Consider the following 17,769-nt stretch of genomic DNA (forward strand, 5'->3'; position numbering starts at 1 on the left):
GTGATGTGGGCCATTCTCACTGGGGTTAGATGATATCTCAGGGTGGTTTTGATTTGCATTTCTCTAACATATAGGGATGATGAACATTTTTTCGTATGTTTGTTAGCCATTCGTCTGTCTTCTTTAGAGAAAGTTCTATTCATGTCTCTTGCCCATTAATATATGGGATTGTTGGCTTTTTTCATGTGGATTAATTTGAGTTCTCCATACATCCTAGTTATCAAGCTTTTGTCTGATTCAAAATATGCAAATATCTTTTCCCATTGTGTAGGTTGTCTCTGTGCTTTGGTTGTTGTCTCCTTGGCTGTCCAGAAGCTTTTCAGTTTAATGAAGTCCCATTTGTTTATTTTTGTTGTTGTTGCAATTGCCATGGCAGTCTTCTTCATGAAGTCTTTCCTCAGGCCAATATCTTCCAGTGTTTTTCCTATGCTTTCATTGAGGATATTTATTGTTTCATGCCTTAAATTTAAGTCCTTTATCCATCTTGAATCAATTTTTGTGAGTGGGGAAAGGTGTGGGTCCAGTTTCAGTCTTTTACATGTGGATACCCAGTTCTCCCAACACCATTTATTGAATAGGGAGTCTTTCCCCCAAGGTATGTTCTTGTTCAGTTTATCGAAGATTAGGTGGTTGTAAGATGTTAGTTTCATTTCTTGGTTTTCTATTCAATTCCAAGTGTCTATGTCTCTATTTTTGTGCCAGTACCATGCTGTCTTGACCACTATGGCTTTGTAGTACAAACTAAAATCTGGTATGCTGATGCCCCCAGCTTTATTTTTATTACTAAGAACTGACTTAGCTATATGGGTTTTTTTCTGGTTCCATACAAAACACAGAATCATTTTTTGCAAATCTTGAAAGTACGATGTTCGTATTTTGATAGGAATGGCATTGAATAGGTAGATGGCTTTGGGAAGTATAGACATTTTAACAATGTTCATTCTGCCCATCCATGAGCATGGTGTGTTCTTCCATTTGTTAAAATCCTCTGTTATTTACTTTCTGAGGATTTCATAATTTTCTTTAGAGGTCCTTCACCTCCTTTGTTAGGTATGTTCCTCCGTATTTCACTTTCTTTGAAACTATGGTGAAGGGAGTTGTGTCCTTAATTAGCTTCTCATCATCACTATTATTGGCATATACAAAGGCTACTGACTTGTGGACATTGATTTTATATCCTGAAACATTACTGTATTTTTTGATGACTTCTAGGAGTCTTGTGGTTGAGTGTTTGGGATCCTCTAATTATTAGATCATGTCATCATTCCTCTCATCACACCATGGAACATTCTCCAAAATTGATCATATCCTGGGACACAAAACAAATATGAACAGAATCAAAAGAATTGAAATTTTACCTTGTATCTTCTCAGACCATAAGGCACTAAGGCTGGAACTCAACTCTAACAAAAATGTTCGACCCCACACAAAGACATGGAATTTAAACAATCTTCTGTTGACTAACAGATGGGTGCAGGAAGAAATAAAACAGGAAATTATTAACTTCCTTGAGCATAACAACAATGAAGACACAAGCTACCAAAACCTGTGGGATACTGCAAAAGAAGTTTTGAGAGGAAAATTTATTGCTTTAGATGCCTGCATTTGAAAAACAGAAAGAGAGCGCATCAACAATCTCACAAGCCATCTTACGGAGTTGGAAAAACAAGAACAATCTAAGCCTAAGGTCAGTAGAAGAAAAGAAATCTCCAAAATCAAATCAGAGATCAATGAAATTGAAAACAAAAGAATCATTCGGAAAATTAATGAAACAAGGAATTGGTTTTTTGAAAAAAATAAATGAAAAAGATAAACCATTGACCAGACTAACGAGGAATAAAAAGTAAAATCTCTAGTAACCTCAATCAGAAATGATAAAGGGGAAATAACAACTGATCCCACAGAGATACAAGAGATCATCTCTGAATACTACCAGAAATTCTATACCCAGAAATTTGACAATGTGAAAGAAATGGATCAATATTTGAAATCACACCCTCTCCCTTGACTTAGCCAGGAAGAAATAGAGCTCCTGAACAGACCAATTACAAGCACTGAGATCAAAGAAACAATAAAAAATCTTCCAACCAAAAAATGCCCTGGTCCAGATGGCTTCACACTAGAATTTTATCAAACCTTCAAGGAAGAGCTTATTCCTGTTCTGCAAAAATTATTCCAAAAAATCGAGAAAGAAGGAATCTTCCCCAACACATTCTATGAAGCAAACATCACCCTGATACCAAAACCAGGAAAAGACCCAACCAAAAGGGAGAATTTCAGACCAATCCCACTCATGAATATAGATGGAAAAATTCTCAACAAAATCCTAGCCAATAGATTACAGCTTATCATCAAAAAAGTCATACATCATGATCAAGTAGGCTTCATTCCAGGGATGCAAGGCTGGTTTAACATGCGCAAGTCCATAAACGTTATCCATCATATTAACAGAGGCAAAAATAAAGATCATATGATCCTCTCAATAGATGCAGAAAAAGCATTTGATAAAATCCAGCATCTTTTTCTAATTAGAACACTGAAGAGTATAGGCATAGGTGGCACATTTCTAAAACTGATTGAAGCTATCTATGACAAACCCACAGCTAATATTTTACTGAATGGAGTAAAACTGAAAGCTTTTCCTCTTAAAACTGGAACCAGACAAGGCTGTCCTCTGTCACCTTTACTGTTCAACATAGTGCTGGAAGTTCTAGCCAATAAAATTAGGCAAGACAAGGAAATAAAGGGAATCCAAATGAGAGCAGAGGAGGTCAAACTCTCCCTCTTTGCTGATGACACTCCAGCTTTCTTATGCTTACTGTTCACATGGTATATTTTTCCCAGGATAAGTTAAATTTCTACTTCTCTTTTGTCCTTATATTTAAAGTTGATCTCTTGTAGACAGCATGTAATTGGGTCTTGCTTTTGTATTCATTATGATAATCTCTGCCTTCTAATTAGAATGTCCAGTCCATTTACATTTAATGCAATTATTTGTTTGTATTTAGATCTAACATATTATTGTTTGTTTTCTATTTGTCTCCTCTGGTTTTTATTTTGCTTTTTCTCCCTTCTTGTCATCTTCTGAATTCTTATTGTATTTTTTAGAGTTTTATTTTAATTTATTTGCTGCCTTTTTAACTATACCTTTTTGCATTAATTGCTCTTAATGGTTGTTATAAGGATTATAACATATATTATTTTTTCACAGTATGCTTAAAATTAATATTTTATAATTTCATGTAAAATGTGGAAACCTTGGAACATATTCTTAGTTGTCATATATGTTAGATTTATATATGTTATAAATCCTACATGGCAATTTCATAACTTTTGCTTTAACCCACACTGTTCAATGCACAGTGGCTTTTGAGCACTTGAAATGTGTTCATTTTTCATTGAGATGTTATGAATATATATAATGTATGGATGTATACACACACATATATGTAAAATGTATTCTGAATTTACAAGACTTAGTATAAAAAAGGACATAAAACATCTAATAATTTTTATGTTGATACATAGAAAAGTATGTTTCATGTGTTGTATGTATTTTACATATGTTAAAATTAGCCTTTTTGAATTTTTTTTGGATGTGGATACTAGAAAATTTTAAATTACTTGTGTAGTTTGCATATTTCTGTTAACAGTGATGCTTTAAATAGTCACGTATGGTTCCAGCGACAAGCACTTCCCTGAGAAAGCTTCTGCTCATCCACAAGCACGAGAACTTAAAGAGCAAGAGGAAGTGAAAGGAAAATTAGGGCAAGGAAACAGATAAAAGAAATCACCCATGAGGAAGAATCAGCAGAAAACTCCAGGCAACATGAAGAACCAGTCCAGAAAAACCCCGCCAAGGGACCATGAGGTAGCTACTGCAGAGGATTCCACCTATACAGAAATGTTAGGAATGACAGAAAGGGAATTTAGAATACACATGTTGAAAACAATGAAAGAAATGATGGAAACAATGAAGGAAACTGCTAATAAAGTGGAAAATAACCAAAACGAAATCCAAAAACAGAATCAAATAAGAGATGAACGATATGAAGAATATAAAAAGGATATAGCAGAGCTGAAGGAAATGAAACAGTCAATCAGGGAACTTAAAGATGCAATGGAAAGTATCAGCAACAGGTTAGACCATGCAGAAGAAAGAATTTCAGAGGTAGAAGACAAAGTTTTTGAGTTAACTCAGATAGTGAAAGAGGCAGAAAAGAAGAGAGAGAAAGCAGAACGTTCACTGTCAGAATTATGGGACTTTATGAAGCGTTCCAACATACGAGTTATAGGAATTCCAGAAGGGGAAGAAGAATGCCCCAGAGGAATGGAAGCCATACTAGAGAATATTATAAAAGAAAATTTCCCAAATATCACCAAAGATTCTGACACACTGCTTTCAGAGGGCTATCGGACCCCAGGTCGCCTCAACTCTAACCGAGCTTCTCCAAGACACATTGTGATGAACCTGTCCAAAGTCAAGACAAAAGAAAAGATTCTGCAAGCTGCCAGGAGTAAGCGCCAGTTGACCTACAGGGGCAAATCCATCAGAGTGACCACAGACTTCTCTAATGAAACTTTCCATGCAAGAAGACAATGGTCATCTACCTTTAATCTACTTAAACAGAACAATTTCCAGCCCAGAATTCTGTACCCTGCTACGCTAAGCTTCAAAATTGACAGAGAAATCAAATCATTTACGGATATACAAACATTGAGGAAATTCGCCACAACAAGACCAGCTCTACAGGAAATACTTCAACCTGTTCTGCACACTGACCACCACAATGGATCAGCAGCAAAGTAAGAACTCAGAAATTAAAGGACAGAACCAAACCTCCACACTGATGCAAAAGATAAAACTAAGCAATGGACTCTCACAAAATAAGGCGAATAGAATACTACCACACTTATCAATTATCTCCATAAATGTTAATGGCTTGAATTCCCCACTGAAGAGACATAGATTGGTTGACTGGATTAAAAAACACAAGCCATCCATTTGCTGTCTGCAAGAAACACACCTGGCTTCAAAAGACAAAGCTCCGAGTCAAGGGTTGGAAGACAATTTTTCAGGCAAATGGAATTCAGAAGAAAAGAGGAGTTACAATCTTATTTTCAGATACATGTGGATTTAAAGCAACTAAAGTCAAAAAAGACAAAGATGGTCACTTTATATTGGTCAAGGGAAAACTACAACAAGAAGACATTTCAATTCTAAATATCTATGCACCCAATTTAAATGCTCCCACATTCTTGAAACAGACCTTACTCAGTCTGAGCAATATGATATCTGATAATACCATAATAACAGGGGACCTTAACACTCCTCTTACAGAGCTGGACAGATCCTCTAAACAGAAATTAAACAAGGATATAAGAGACTTAAATGAGACCCTAGAACAACTGTGCTTGATAGACGCATATAGAACACTCCATCCCAAAGATAAAGAATATACATTCTTCTCATCACCCCATGGAACATTCTCCAAAATTGATCATATCCTGGGACACAAAACAAATATGAACAGAATCAAAAGAATTGAAATTTTATCTTGTATCTTCTCAGACCATAAGGCACTAAAGGTGGAACTCAACTCTAACAAAAATGCTCGACCCCACCCAAAGGCATGGAAACTAAACAATCTTCTGTTGAATAACAGATGGGTGAAGGAAGAAATAAAACAGGAAATCATTAACTTCCTTGAGCATAACAACAATGAAGACACAAGCTACCAAAACCTGTGGGATACTGCAAAAGCAGTTTTGAGGGGAAAATTCATCGCTTTAGATGCCTACATTCGAAAAACAGGAAGAGAGCACATCAACAATCTCACAAGAGATCTTATGGAATTGGAAAAAGAAGAACAATCTAAGCCTAAACTCAGTAGAAGAAAAGAAATCTCCAAAATCAAATCAGAGATCAATGAAATTGAAAACAAAAGAATCATTCAGAAAATTAATGAAACAAGGAGTTGGTTTTTTGAACAAATAAATAAAATAGATAAACCATTGGCCAGACTAACGAGGAATAGAAAAGTAAAATCTCTAGTAACCTCAATCAGAAATGATAAAGGGGAAATAACAACTGATCCCACAGAGATACAAGAGATCATCTCTGAATACTACCAGAAACTCTATGCCCAGAAATTTGACAATGTGAAAGAAATGGATCAATATTTGGAATCACACCCTCTCCCTAGACTCAGCCAGGAAGAAATAGAGCTCCTGAACAGACCAATTTCAAGCACTGAGAAAAAAGAAACAATAAAAAATCTTCCAACCAAAAAGTGCCCTGGTCTGGATGGCTTCACTCCAGAATTCTATCAAACCTTCAAGGAAGAGCTTATTCCTGTATTGCCGAAATTATTCCAAAAAATTGAGGAAGAAGGAATCTTCCCCAACACATTCTATGAAGCAAACATCACCCTGATACCAAAACCAGGAAAAAGACCCAAACAAAAAGGAGAATTTCAGACCAATCTCACTCATGAACATAGACGCAAAAATTCTCAACAAAATCCTAGCCAATAGATTACAGCTTATCATCAAAAAAGTCATTCATCATGATCAAGTAGGCTTCATCCCAGGGATGCAAGGCTGGTTTAACATACGCAAGTCTATAAACGTTATCCACCATATTAACAGAGGCAAAAATAAAGATCACATGATCCTCTCAATAGATGCAGAAAAAGCATTTGATAAAATCCAGCATCCTTTTCTAATTAGAACACTGAAGAGTATAGGCATAGGTGGCACATTTCTAAAACTGATTGAAGCTATCTATGACAAACCCACAGCCAATATTTTACTGAATGGAGTAAAACTCAAAGCTTTTCCTCTTAGAACTGGAACCAGACAAGGTTGTCCTCTGTCACCTTTACTATTCAACATAGTGCTGGAAGTTCTAGCCAATACAATTAGGGAAGACAAGGAAATAAAGGGAATCCAAATGGGAGCAGAGGAGGTCAAACTCTCCCTCTTTGCTGACGACATGATCTTAAACTTAGAGAACCCCAAAGACTCAACCACAAGACTCCTAGAAGTCATCAAAAAATACAGTAATGTTTCAGGATATAAAAGCAATGTCCACAAGTCAGTAGCCTTTGTGTACACCAGTAACAGTCAGGATGAGAAGCTAATTAAGGACACAACTCCCTTCACCATAGTCTCAAAGAAAATGAAATACCTAGGAATATACCTAACGAAGGAGGTGAAGGACCTCTATAAAGAAAACTATGAAATCCTCAGAAAGGAAATAGCAGAGGATATTAACAAATGGAAGAACATACCATGCTCATGGATGGGAAGAATCAACATTGTTAAAATGTCTATACTTCCCAAAGCAATCTACTTATTCAATGCCATTCCTATCAAAATACGAACATCGTACTTTCAAGATTTGGAAAAAATCATTCTGCGTTTTGTATGGAACCGGAAAAAACCCCGAATAGCTAAGGCAGTTCTCTGTAACAAAAATAAAGCTGGGGGCATCAGCATACCAGATTTTAGTCTGTACTACAAAGCCATAGTGCTCAAGACAGCATGGTACTGGCACAAAAACAGAGACATAGACACTTGGAATCGAAGTGAAAACCAAGAAATGAAACTAACATTTTACAACCACCTAATCTTTGATAAACCAAACAAGAACATACCTTGGGGGAAAGACTCCCTATTCAATAAATGGTGTTGGGAGAACTGGATGTCTACATGTAAAAGACTGAAACTGAAACCAAACCTTTCCCCACTCACAAAAATTGATTCAAGATGGATAAAGGACTTAAATTTAAGGCATGAAACAATAAAAATCCTCAATGAAAGCATAGGAAAAACACTGGAAGATATTGACCTGGGGAAAGACTTCATGAAGAAGACTGCCATGGCAATTGCAACAACAACAAAAATAAACAAATGGGACTTCATTAAACTGAAAAGCTGCTGTACAGCTAAGGAGACAATAACCAAAGCAAAGAGACAACCTACACAATGGGAAAGGATATTTGCATATTTTCAATCAGACAAAAGCTTGATAACTAGGATCTATAGAGAACTCAAATTAATCCACATGAAAAAAGCCAACAATCCCTTATATCAATGGGCAAGAGACATGAATAGAACTTTTTCTAAAGACAACAGACGAATGGCTAACAAACACATGAAAAAATGTTCATCATCTCTATATATTAGAGAAATGCAAATCAAAACAACCCTGAGATATCATCTAACCCCAGTGAGAATGGCCCACATCACAAAATCTCAAAACTGCAGATGCTGGCGTGGATGTGGAGAGAAGGGAACACTTTTACACTGCTGGTGGGACTGCAAACTAGTACAACCTTTCTGGAAGGAATTCTGGAGAAACCTCAAAGCACTCAAGCTAGACCTCCCATTTGATCCTGCAATCCCATTACTGGGCATCTACCCAGAAGGAAAGAAATCCTTTTATCATAAGGACACTTGTACTAGACTGTTTACTGCAGCTCAATTTACAATCGCCAAAATGTGGAAACAGCCTAAATGCCCACCAACCCAGGAATGGATTAACAATCTGTGGTATATGTATACCATGGAATACTATTCAGCCATTAAAAAAAAATGGAGACTTTACATCCTTCTTATTAACCTGGATGGACGTGGAAGACATTATTCTTAGTAAAGCATCACAAGAATGGAGAAGCATGAACCCTATGTACTCAATTTTGATATGAGGACAATTAATGACAATTATGGTTATGGCGGGGGAACAGAAAGAGGGAAGGAGTGAGGTAGGTGGGGCCTTGGTGTTTGTTACACTTTATGGGGGCAAGACATGATTGCAAGAGGGACTTTACCTAACAATTGCAATCAGTGTAACCTGGCTTATTGTACCCTCAATGAATCCCCAACAATAAAAAATAAAATAAAAATAAATAGTCATGTATTATAAAGAAATTTCTTTGTGATATCTATTTTACTTTCATTCTTAAATGATATTTTCATTTGATAAAGAATTCAAGTAAAATATATATAAATGTATATAAGCATATATATTATATATAAACATATTTATATATAAATATGCATGTATGTTTAAATAAACATATATATACACATATATATAGTCTTTAAGCACTTTAAAGATTTCATTTCACTGCACTGCCTATGGCCCCCGAAGATAGTAAGTGTATACTCATTCTAATCATTCTTCTCCTTTTACGTAATGTACTTTTTTTCTGGTGCAAAATTTTCTCTTTATCTTCACTTTTCAGTAGTGTGACTGTGATATACTTAATCATGATTGTTTTTGAATTTATTTTATTTTAGAGTTCATTAAGCTTCCTAAATCTGTAAAGTTTTGTCTTTAGGAGGATTGCAGCCTCATGTTTTTCAAGTAGTTTTTCAGCTCCATTTTTTCTTCTATCCTATGAGGGGACTCCATTTATCCATTTGTTAGAGTTTTTGAAATTATACTAGAAGTCCCTGAGACAGTGTTGACTTTTCTAGTACCTATTTTCTCTCTTCTTTTTTTTTTTTTATTGTTTAATCATAGCTGTGTACGTTAGTGCAATCAAAGGGTATAATGTGCTGGTTTCATATACAATCTGAAATATTGTCATAAAGCTGTTCAACGTAGCCTTCATGGCATTTTCTTAGTCATTGTATGTAGACATTTGTATTCTGCATTTAGTAAATTTCTCCTGTACCCATTCTAAGATGCACCATAGGTGTGGCCCTACCCATTAACCTCCCTCCACCCTAACTTCCCCCTTTCCTTCCCCTTCCTTGGGCCTTTCCCCATAGTCTTGTGCTATAGTTGGGTTATAGCCTTCATGTGGAAGCTGTAAATTAGCTTCATAGAAGGGCTGAGTACATTGGATACTTTTTCTTCCATTCCTGAGATACTTTGCTATGAAGAATATGTTCCAGCTCCATCCATGTAAACATGAAAGAGGTAAAGTCTCCATCTTTCTTTAAGGCTGCATAATATTCCATGGTATACATGTACCACAATTTGCTAGTCCATTCATGGGTTGATGGGCACTTGGGCTTCCTCCATGACTTAGCAATTATGAATTGGGCTGCAATAAACATTCTGGTACAGATGTCTTTGTTATGTTGTGATTTTTGGTCTTCTGGGTATAAACCTAGTAAAGGAATTATAGGATCAAATGGCAGATCTATTTTTAAGTCTCTAAGTATTCTCCAAACATCTTTCCAGAAGGAACATATTAGTGTGCATTCCCACCAGCAGTGTGGAAGTGTGTCCTTTTCTCCATGTCCACGCCAACATCTCTGGTTTGGGGATTTTGTTATGTGGGCTACTTTTACTGGGGTTAGGTGATATCTCAAAGTAGTTTTGATTTGCATTTCTCTGATGATTAAGGATGATGAGCTTTTTTTCATGTGTTTGTAGATTGTGTGTCTGTCTTCTTTAGGGAAGTTTCTCTTCAAGTCCCTTGCCCACCCTGAGATGGGATCACTTGTTCTTTTTTTGCTAATACATTTGAGTTCTCTGTGGATTATGGTTATTAGACCTTTATCAGAGGTATAACCTGCAAATATTTTCTCCCATTCTGAGGGCTGTCTGCTTGCCTTGCTTACTATGTTCTTGGCTATGCAGAAGCTTTTTAGTTTGATCAGGTCCCAGTAGTGTATTTTTGATACTGCTTCAATTGCCTGGGGAGTCCTCCTCATAAAATATTCACCCAAGCCGATTCCTTCGATTTTCTCTTTTCTTTAGATGATTTCTATTGTTGTATTTTCATGTTTACCCTCTCTTTCCTTAGATGCCTCCATTCTATTATAGAATTCTAAGTTTTTGAAAATTTCAGCGGTTTCTCATTTTTAAATTTTTCAACCTTTTTTCTTTTCTGTGTTTGCCTACATTTTCATTCATTGTGAACATATTTTCCTTAAATAAGCATGGTTATGGTTTAAAGTTTTAAAGGTTTTGAAATTCTTGTCCACTAATTCTACCATTCTGGCCATCTGACAATTGCCATCTATTGATTTTCTTTTATTTTGAGACTATGTTACATTTTCCTAGCTCTGCATATATTAGATAATTTGGGATTATAACCTAGATATTATGACTCATCACATTATGGAGACTGGATTTTATTATATTGCTGCAAATAGTTTTGATGTTTTGGATTTAATAGACACTTAACTCAGTTAGAGCCTTCTAAAGGAAAAATACTGTAGAAGTTAAATCCCTACTCAAGGGGTTCTAACCCTCACCTCAGGCCTGTGTCTTAGACTTCCTTTTCTTTTTTATTGCCAGGATGCTCTCAATCTCTGTTAACCTTTTGAGAAACTCCTCTTTTTAGCCACAAATGTTGGTCTTACCCTAAAGCCATTATTTACACCAAGAAATTTAGTTTTAATGTCTTCTCTTCATACTAGAGCAGTCTATGATGCCATTTAACTTCCCTGAGCCTATGGGGGTAGTTCCAGGTACCCTTCTTGTCCTTTAAGGTCTCTCCATCAAGATAAAAGTCAGGCCTATTTATTCCTACAACTTGCTGGTAGATACCTGCTTAATACTGCTGTCTCACGCCCCCAGCCATTTAACCACATACTCTACTATCTACATACCTACTTACTTCTTTAAGGATCAAACATTTATTTTCAGACATTATGCAATACCAATTCTGAACAAAGAAGAGATACATTTTTCTTACAAACCCCATAATTGGTAAGACCTTTTTCTCAAATGCATGTTATTGTAACAGTTCTCATTATTATATGAAACAGTATTTGTATCTTGCATTCCACCCCTACTCCATGTCATCATTTTGTCCATTTGACCTGTTCATGTTAAGAAACTGCTAGGCTGCATACCACTTAATGACTGCTCTCATGAATACATTATTAAGACCTGGAGAAAATAGAAGGAAACACTGTAACAGCCTCACTAATTAGGTTCTTAGAGGAGATGTCCATTCCCTGATTTTGTTTTTCTAGTGATATACCTATAGGTAGGATGTTTAAGAGACACTGCTAGGCATTGGGCTACAGGCATTTCCCAAGTTACAAACATCCCACTTACATACAACTCACACTTACAAACAGAAGCTATTATAGTAAGTCCCTGAGTTATAAACATCTGACTAATGTATCTAGCACTTAGAAACAAGGGCTATTACAGATAATAGGTAAATTATCTGTTCCAATGTATATACAAATTTAACTTCAGAACAAATCTACAGAACTTGTTTCATAGGGATACTGCCTGTATTTTCTCCTCAAAGAATAATGGAAGCTGTATTTCCCTACAGTTTCATTTCATTCAGTCTGCTGTAACCAAATACCATAAACTGGATAGCTTTGTGCAACCAACAGAGACTATTTCTCACGGCTCTGGGGGCTGAGAAGTCCGGGTTGAGGCACTGGCAGATTCAGTGGTAGGGGCCGTTCTCACGTATGGTACCTTCACATTGTTTACTAGCATGGTGGAAGGGGCAATTAAACTCCTTTGAGCTCTGCCCTTATGACCTAATTACCACCTAAAGGCCTCACCTCTCAACACAATTGCATTAGGGATTAGATTTTAAGATATGAATTTGGGGAGGAGGGCACGACACAAACATTCAGAATATAGTACCTACCTACAATTATGACAAAAAACCTAACATAAAACATGAGCAGTCCTCTGTCTTCCCATCACACTGAATATCTCTGAGATTGGAATATTGGGTGAAAAGAAGAGCAAAGAATCATGAAGAATTCTAGAGTTTTAGGGAGGAATCTCCTGACAGTGTCTGTAGGAGAGCCGTTCATTTTTCATGGGCATCCCAATTTCCCTTCTTACTGAGACAGCATTTTTGACAGATGATTTACTAATTCCATTTGCAGTTCTTTAAGGGTTTCTTTGAGACAGAGTCTCACTTTGTCACCTCACTTTGTGCCCCTCACTGATTCTCTTGCCTCAGCCTCCCGAGTGCTGGGACTACAGCCGCCCGCCACAACGCCCCACTATTTTTAGAGGCAGCACCTCACTCTAGCTCAGGCTGGTCTTGAACTCATAAGCTCAGGCAATTTGCCCACCTCAGCCTCCCAGAGTGCTAGGATTGCAGGCCAATTTGCAGTTTTTAATTATTTTGCCTTTCTGTGTCAAAGTATCTGCATAGTTTTTAAAAAGACTAGAGGTTTCTAAAGTTCAAAGAGCAAAACTTTACAAAATTTTGTGGTACTATGATTGTATAACTCAATTTAAATCCAATATGAATAGAATTTTTTCATGAGCGTTAAGGAAAATAAAAAAAAACATTTAAAATGTAGAGGGCATTCATCGGTAATAGTAGTGAATATTCATTGAGCATATACTAAGTGCCAACTGTTATCCTAGGAATGTAACATACATTCATCCAATTTACCTTCACATCAATTCTAAGAGATACGCAGTATTATTACTCTGACTTTTAGAGTTGAGGAAACTGAGGAACAGAATGGTTCAGTAACTTGCCAGAATCACACACTATTGAAGCAGGGAATACAAGATTTAAGGCCGGACTCTCTGATTCCAGAACCCTCATTCTTTAATCATTACACAGCTTTTCTCAAATGTCAGGAATATGGCCTTGTTTTATGTTCGTTCTTTCTCCCTACATTACACTGAACCACAGTAAGTTATCGATGTAAACCAGATTCATCCGTGTATGGAGGAAGTTAAGAGCGCTGCAGTGTTACTAAGGCGGAAGGCAACAGAACATACGTTGTTTTATTGTTAACCTTTTTTTAGGCAGATTCTTATTATCTGCCCTAATAATAGAGTGGCACTGTATTTTATCTACGTTTATAATGTAGGAGATGGTAAGCCACATGTTCCAAGCTTCTTATTAGGCTAAAAGCAGGAATGTGTACAAAGCCCAGGATACTGAGCCTGGGATTAGTAGAATTACTACTGTCTGACTTCTTAATCCTCCAATTCATGTAACTCTCTATGTAAATGACTTGGGATTTCCGAGTGAAGCTCCTGAGACAGAACTGGCTGCTTTTTGGCCTGTGTGGTCTGTTCCCTCACACAGGACACGGTGGGAGAAGGCCGGTGGCCTCTGTTGTCGTCCCACTTGCACCAGGAAACAAACCTTCCCAGCCCCTTTTTAAGTAAGACTGACTTCTTTCAAAACCAGTATTGGGTCATTCTCATGGAGCTGCTCACTATAGATATTGAGATACTAATCAATTACTGAATACCCTTTGTCACTATAATAGATCATCGCTTTTTCTCTGCATAGGTGTAATCCCTTGAGAATTTGCTTGTTGGCCTAACAATAAAACTTGTTTGACAGACCTCAGAAAACAATGACTTAACATTCATTCTTAGTTGTCATAAGCAAAATAGTACAGACTGCCTGTGAACCGATTTTTCTTTATTATTGGTACCTTTCTCTGTTACTTTGTTTGTTGGGCAGGAATAGAAAACAGTTTTGACTTGAAGAATTTTCCAGAATACCTTGGAATCAAGTGAACTAAACTCTAAACCAGTTTTGTCTTATGCAATCTTATTTCCCTGTTTCCCTGTTGGCTGGCCCAGAGAAGGTTCTCATTCAATATTTATTAAGTTGAGCAAACTTAAATTGAATCTCTGCGGTGTCTGTTTGGATCAAGGAAGAAGCAGTATGTAGCCCACGCGCCGCTGTCTCTACAGCACGCTCCAGTCACACTCGTCACTTGGGAAGCCCTGGTACTGTAACTCAGAACAGAGTGCCCGGCAGCTCAGAAACTATTTCTTAAACGGTGGTTTCTTGCCCTTATTGTGAAAGCTTTACTTGAATTCTCATTCATCCTTTTTTACTTATTCATTTGGTTTCTTAACAAGTATTTATTGTGTCACTGCCATTAATGCTGGTGATATACAGTGATTTTGACAAGACCCTCTGCTTTTAAGGAAATTACAGCCTAGTAGGGAAACTTGACAGAAAGTAGAAAATTACAGTACTGTGAGGCACATGTTTCAGGATGGGCAGGAAGACCACCTGAGCGGGTCTTGCATATTCTGTAAAGGTTTCCTGGGAAAAAAATGAGGTTCAACCAAGACTTAATGAAGGAATAGAAGTTAGTCAGATGAAGGGTGGAGAATATTCCAGGCAGAGAGAAAGGATATTGAAATCGAGAGAGAGTGTGCTCTGTTCAATGAAGTCCATGTGGTTCTATGCGGAGTTTGGGACATGAGTCTGCAGAGGGAAGCAGGGCCTTTGTTATTAATTAAAAATATTTTTGGAATCACAAACTTAGGAGCTTAAAACCACACACCTATATTCTCCCACAGATTCTAAAGTGCAGGCACAGCGTCATGGAGTTCTCTGCTTTGGAGTCTCACCAGGCTACAGTGCAGCTGCCCACAGGGGCTGTGGTCTCATCACAGGTTCAACTGGGCAAAGATTTGTTTCCAAGCTCCCTTAAGTTGTTGGCAGTTTCCTGGAGGTGATAGGACTGAGATTTCAGCTTCTTGCTGAAAGCCACTCTGAGTTCCTTCAGTCCACTTGCACCTCTTTGCCTTGTGGGCTTTTCCAACAAAAGGGCTTTCTTCATGGCAATACTTCTTTAAGACTAGTGAGAAGAGTCTATCTGGTATGCAGACAGCAAGACAGAGTTGTGTATATAGTAATGTGATGGTGGGAGTGACTTCTGTCACCTCTGCCATGTTATTCTTTGGGTCAGAGTCAGGGCACAGTTCTCATGCACACTCAAAGCAAAGGCATGAACACCAGGAGACGTGGAGATCATTGGTGGGAAGATCATTTTAGGGTCTGCTGGTCACAGTGAGGTTACACTTTATAATGAGGACTGTCAGGAGTCATTGAAGGCTTTACATTAGAAGGTGCACAGTTACAATCCAGAAGACTAGCTAAGAGGCTGTTGCAGCAAACCACAGTGGAGAGGAGGATAGCTTAAGAGGTGGTAGCCATGTGGGTAATAGAGACCCTAAGAAGATATAATAACAAAACTAGGCAATTATTAGGACATGGGAAGTAAAGGGGAGGAGGATAAATGATGTCCATGTTTCCGATGTGGTTGGTGGTTAGTGGAAGCAAAGAATCTTGGACTAGGAACCTGGTAAGTAAAAGAAAGTGGATGATTCGAGTGGGGCTCTGCTTGTATTTCTCATGTTTCTGAGTTCCAGCCTGCTCTTTGGCCTCAGATCATGTCTGTCTGTGGAATTGTTATAATAAAAGAGATGTTGGCCTCTCTGAGGAATGAAACTTCTGAGCAAGGGTGACCCCTACACAGGCCTGGTATGGCTCTTACCTCCTTGTTTTTGTGCTAGACAGAATCTGGATAATGTGGTGTTAATTGACCATTAGAAGTACAGCCTCAAACACAGATATTGCCAATTATCTGTCAACAGACTCTGGTAGATGAAGGACAGCACTTCATAAATTAAGCACTTATGTTCTCCCCAAATGGCCATCTTAGTTTATAAGCTTTTTGCTTAAATGACTGCCAGGAGTACAGTGGCACCCATGATGTCGTTGTCATGGTAACACCTGTGTGCTTTATTCTCAGGGGGCCATGTCTGTGTAGTGGGCTCTTGGAGCCACCACCCTCCCTATTAGTGCAGTGCACAGGCAAAGAGATGGTGCTCCTCTAAATTACTATTGGGATGTGATCTGTGTGAGTTTTATTGGGATGAGTGATCCCCACCATTAAATGATTGAAAACACATTTCAAACTAAGGTAATGATTGGATTTGCTGCCTAACGTGTTTCAAAGCACACTTAATTTGCTTCCAAGAAGTAAGAGGTGTGAAAAGTTAGTAGTTTATGAAAAGAAATTCCTATCATATTGAAATAACTATTTAAAAGTTTGAATGTTTAACACACGAGCCATTTTAAGATGCAGAGTGCTTTCTTGCATTTTTCCCCCTTATGAAAAATTCTCTGAAACCAGAGTGACTCAAGCAGGGCCTGGAAAATACTGAAGAATCACATGATAGCTAAAAATAAGCACATCGTCTCCAGCAGGGACAGTAAGCAGGGCAGAAGTAACTCAGCACATGAAGGCTCACACTCACTGGACATGCTCAGTGGTGGCAGCCGTCTGCGCAAGGCAGGCGCAGGCGTTGTGACTGCTGGTCAGCAAAGAGGTCCTCGGGCACTGTTCACTCTGCAGCGGTGCCCACACCTTCAGTGTGCCTCACTGGTACACTCCTCCAGGCCAGAGCAATTTATTGACCGAAATGACCCCTGAGCAGTGAGTGGATTGGGAGGGACATGGGCTGACTCACAGCTCTTTTCTCTGCCTGTTTTTCCGTAAGTCTTCCCCCTTGGAGTCAATAGCAGATGCTATTGTTGATCACAAAATGTCTTTTATTGCTGTTAACATTACAGAGCATACGTTGTGTGAAATGGCTGGACATTTGGTGACTGCTCTGAGGTATAGATTAAGGTTTTCTAGACTATAGCTTTGCAAGTACTTTACCAAAAACATAAAAAAAAAAAAAAAAACTTGTCTTGAGCGCCCACTGCTCACACCCAGAGGAATCGCTCAGTTAGTCCCTGACTTGGCCTCTGTGCATCCACCCTCAGCCCTCTAGTCCAGGGGTCCTCACCTCAAACTTTTAAAACAAGGGTCCAGTTCACTGTCCCTCAGACTGTTGGAGGGCCGGACTATAGTTTAAAAAAAAAAAAAAAAAAAACTGTGAACAAATTCCTATGCACACTGGGCATATCTTATTTTAAAGTAAAAAAACAGAACGGGAACAAATACAATCACACCACCGCATGTGGCCCGTGGGCCATAGTTTGAGGATCCCTGGTTCTAGTAGACAGAGCAAGC

At 37.9% G+C, this 17,769-nt stretch overlaps 1 protein-coding gene across 7 annotated transcripts in view; it reads left to right on the top strand.

Moving 5' to 3' along the window:
• MAPRE2 (microtubule associated protein RP/EB family member 2) overlaps positions 1–17,769 on the top strand; it is a 186,169-nt gene that overhangs the window by 137,151 nt on the left and 31,249 nt on the right. The gene's annotated exons all lie outside the window — the stretch shown is intronic.

The sequence above is a fragment of the Nycticebus coucang genome, chromosome 19, assembly GCF_027406575.1.
Source record: "Nycticebus coucang isolate mNycCou1 chromosome 19, mNycCou1.pri, whole genome shotgun sequence".
Classification (NCBI taxonomy): Eukaryota; Metazoa; Chordata; class Mammalia; order Primates; family Lorisidae; genus Nycticebus; species Nycticebus coucang.